Consider the following 4,507-nt stretch of genomic DNA (forward strand, 5'->3'; position numbering starts at 1 on the left):
GGGACCATCGGCCTGTTCAATTCCATTGGTTAGACTCAAAGGTTATCATTTAAATGAACTCTCAAAATTTAGAAAATAATCTTGTTGACTTGAAAATTCATATATCATGTGAAAATGTTGGGTAATTAATCCCTTCAGGATAATGGGCTTAAGTTCTTATAATGTCATCAGTGCTATCAGTTATGATGTGAATAATTGCCAGGGCACTTTCAGATTTTATAATGAAAAGATTTTATAATGAAAAGCAGGTCCCTTGTCAGATTCCAGTCGCCTTGTTGACTATGCTAGAATCTTCTTTCTGTTCTCAGTGGACACAATCACTTATTATTACATCTTATTATTGGAAGAGATTCCTCTCCACAATGACCAACCTCTCACAGAAGTTTTATTAGTGGTTTTTGAAGTTCAAGTGGCCACTAATGTGTTGGGAGCTAACCCCTAGCAGAAAGCAGCTATCATCTTTGTAGTCATCTCCAGCCATATACCCTGACAAGAGACTTGTTTTCAACAGCCCACAACAGCTGAGCACACTCTGATAAATATCTTTGTTTAGTGCCCCCAGCTACAAGGCACACATGGTATCCATGCTGCAAGGCATGTGGCATAGTGCCTTCAGCTGTGTTCCCCTGCTTGTCCACAGCTGCAAGGCACATGGAAAAGCATATAAATACCCAGGATTTCCTTTCAATAGAGAGAAAGACTTGATCAGACTCTGTCTTGTCTTCATTCTTCGCGTCTTTTGACTCTCCATCCCCACTCTCTCTCTTGCTAGACCCTGACCCGGATACTGGAGCAGCAGAATGGGTCAGAACAGAGTGGCCCCCAAACGTGGGGCAGAACAGGTCAGGACACTAATGCTTATGTGTCATTCTATTAAGAGTAGGGGCATGGAATAGAGGGGACAGCAAATTCCTGCCCAAGTTCTGCCATGGCTAGAAGTAGCTAAAATGTCTCCACTGAGGCTGCTCCACTTCCTTTCTGATAATCTCTCCTACAATATATTTTGTCATTATAGAACTCAGGACCAAGATTGGATGAATTAGAACTCAGGAAGTCTGTCCTCACTGTGCCATGTCTTTCTTGTAATCCCTCTACTCTTAGAAGGAAGAATCTTTTCTTCTATATTTAGTTACACTGTATGATCACACTTGGCTCAGCACGAGACATCTAATTAACTCAGCCTTATGGAACATCCCTGCCAAGCTGGCAATTGAATTCCATTCCTTGCAGTTTAATTTGGTATATAATGCTACTCTTCCTCACGCAATGACTTTTAGAAACTTCTTTTAATAAATTATTTTTGACAGGATGGGTTGTGCGGCTTGTTTTGTTTTTGGTTTCCCATGGCCTAGCAAACAGAAGCAAGAAACAGAAAGGGTAGAATTTGTATCCATGAATCCGCATCCAAGAAAAACAGTATAAAAAAGCAGTTATTTGGCAAGCACTAGAACATGGGTCATTCAGGCCAATATTACCAAACAGGTAATAGTTAGACTCTCCAGAGAGCCCCAGGGCACAGGACTTAAGCCCTAAGCTCATGCGAAGAAAAACCACCAAGGAGGAAGAAATACACTGGAAAAGTCCACAAAATGACTAACTTTACTATCTAGAAACTAGGACTAAACAGAAGGCCTCATCCCAAATGATTTGAGGGTCCTTTAATTGGTTTCCCTTGTATAAATGAAGTTTCTCCCAATTAATACCATATATTTAACCCTTGCTTTATGCATTTTTACATTTTATACACCTTTTATACATTCACCTATCCATTCTTTTATTTAATATGTGTGTGTTGGTATGTATGTACACAGGCACACACGTGTCACAGCATGAGCTGCTGTCTCTGTTTGAGTTTATTGACCCAAGTTGGGTAAAGCCAGAGGCCTTCCCTGGGATTTGTCCAGCTGGAGTTGAAGGAAAGAGACAGTTAATCTTTAGAAGAAACTTTAGGTCACTGATGGATCCTCTGGAGCAACTTCAAGGAAATGGAATGAAAGGGATGCGTGGGGAAGAAAGGGGCGAAGATAGGTTGAACCCTGAGAGATGCCGGGTTCCCACCCACTCTTCAACCAGACTTTGGACGCCAAGGGTAGTGTGCTGCCAGCTTGCTTTAGGGGATGATTTTTTTTTTTTTTTTTGTAGCTCTAAGCAACTCCATGTTTATCAGTTCAGCTTCACAATAAAGAATCAAGTCCCATTCTCGGGACATCATCTTGGTGTTCATCCTATTTTCTTCCTGAAGAAAATACTAACTCTTCTGTAGGCTGTATTATTTATGTAGGTGTAGGCCAGCTATTTCACAGCAATAACATTTGATAGCATATAGATTTTCTTTTCTAGAGAATAGGAAATTGAGAATCTAATCATACTGCATTAGAATGAGCCAAATCATCTGATTATAATCTGGAGACTAGCCAGTCATTTTCCCCCTTTTCTAACTAAGGAGGGCTCACTCTGTCTTTCCTTATGGTTAGCTGTATTATGCATTCCTGGGTCAATTCTGTCTCCTGTAATTATTAATTATAGATCAGTTGCACCACCTCCCTCAGCCACTTGCCCAGGAACTTTGAACTTTTAGAGCCAAATTCCACCTCTGAATCTCAGGCTGTGTTCCATGGAGCTACCTCTAGCTGTATCCACAGTTCAGTTCAGACTTGTAGTTCTGAAGTCTGAAGCTTTATCAGGCAAGGTTAATCCTTTCATCCCTATGCTCCAATAGACCTATGGTCCAGGCCTGCTCCTCAGGCTTGGCAATAGGCCAGGTCCTCAGGATGACACTCCAGAGGAGCAAAGGCCAAGAATGGTACTCACAAAATCAATAGCCACTCTGTCCCCCTGGAGTGGGTGTCAGCCTCATTTTAGGGTTCTACTCCCCATGGATCAAGTAAAAGAAATAGATAGATGTTGGTCAAAACCAATTTTATTGGGTTTCTCATACCTATGACAGCAGGTTTTATCAATAATATATTGTTCATACCCTTGAAAACTAATCAGAACAGATTACATGCTCTCAACACAAGAATCGTAAGTATGTGATGTGATAGATAGGTTAACTGGTTTGATCTGATCACTGTGCTGTGATATGCTTTTGTGGCTGTATATATAAAGTATAGCATAGATGCAAATTAGAATATAGTTGCTGTGATAACTAGTTTTGACAGGAGCAGCCATACAAGAATACAAGAATACAATACAATACATACAAGAATACAAGAATAGTATTAAGGCTGGTGTGGCTACTACTTCAACAGTCAGCTTTAGCTCGTGTAAGATGGCCATCTTAGCTTAGCTTATGGTAAAACTACGATCTACACAAACCTGGCTACCCAAAACTGTGGCCAGAGGGACTGTTTGTCCCTGGTGTCCTTTGTAGTTATTCATTATTTTACTCCAACACCTAGTGCCATTCAAGGCTCTGGGGAAAGACAGCGGACAATTGCAGTCCCAGGTCCTGACAGCAAGCTGTGAACAATAGATGCAGAAGGACAGAGTGAGTGGATGACAGTTTGCCTGATAACCACTGTAAGGAAGGAAAGCGAACAGCAGGAAATGAAGGGGGTGTGGTAACTGTAAGGAGGGAGCATTTGAGCGAGAGGGGGTCTGGTTGATGTGAGGTTGTGCATACCTGGAGCGATATTGATTAGAAAGTATGTTAGAAGTGCAGGTCAGAAGGTAAACCCACTTCCAGGGCCACTTAGTCATTGGAAATACTTGGTTTTTGTGGTTGTAGCCCTAAGACCACCTTTTATTTTATTTTATTTTATTTTATTTTATTTTATTTTATTTTATTTTTATTTTATTTTTTTACAGCTGTTGGGCAGGGAGTCTCAAGTCCTTTCTCAGGGCTCTTCCATACCCAAGGCAGCATTGAGAATGTCTCCCAGCTGCTCAGCCCTCTTGTTCTTTGAATCTCCCTGAATTGCTCTTACTTCCTCATTAGAACAGCACAGGGAGGTGCCGTGGCTCAGCAGGTAAAGATGATTGCTGCCAAGCCCGATGGTCCAAGTCTCATAGATCTCCAGAGTTTATGTAGTGAAAGAAGAAAACCAACCGTTGTAAACTGTCTTCTGACATCCATTAGTATCCCATGGCTCCTTCATGCTACACACACACACACACACACACACACACAAATATAAATACAAACACACATGCAAACACACAAATACACAAAGCTACACACACATACAAACACACACAGATACACACACACACACACAAAAATACACACACACAAATCAAACACACAAAGCTACACACACACACACAAACACACATACACACAAATACACACACAAATATACACACATAAACACACATGCAAACACACATATACAAACACACACATAAATACAAACACACAAAGATATACACACACATACAAACATACACACAAACACACAAAGATACACACACACATACACACACAAATATAAACACACAAAGATACAAATATACACACACAAACACACATGCAAACACACATATACAAACACACAAAGCTACA

This window comes from Grammomys surdaster, unplaced genomic scaffold (genome assembly GCF_004785775.1).
Source record: "Grammomys surdaster isolate TR1022 unplaced genomic scaffold, NIH_TR_1.0 126178, whole genome shotgun sequence".
Classification (NCBI taxonomy): domain Eukaryota; kingdom Metazoa; phylum Chordata; class Mammalia; order Rodentia; family Muridae; genus Grammomys; species Grammomys surdaster.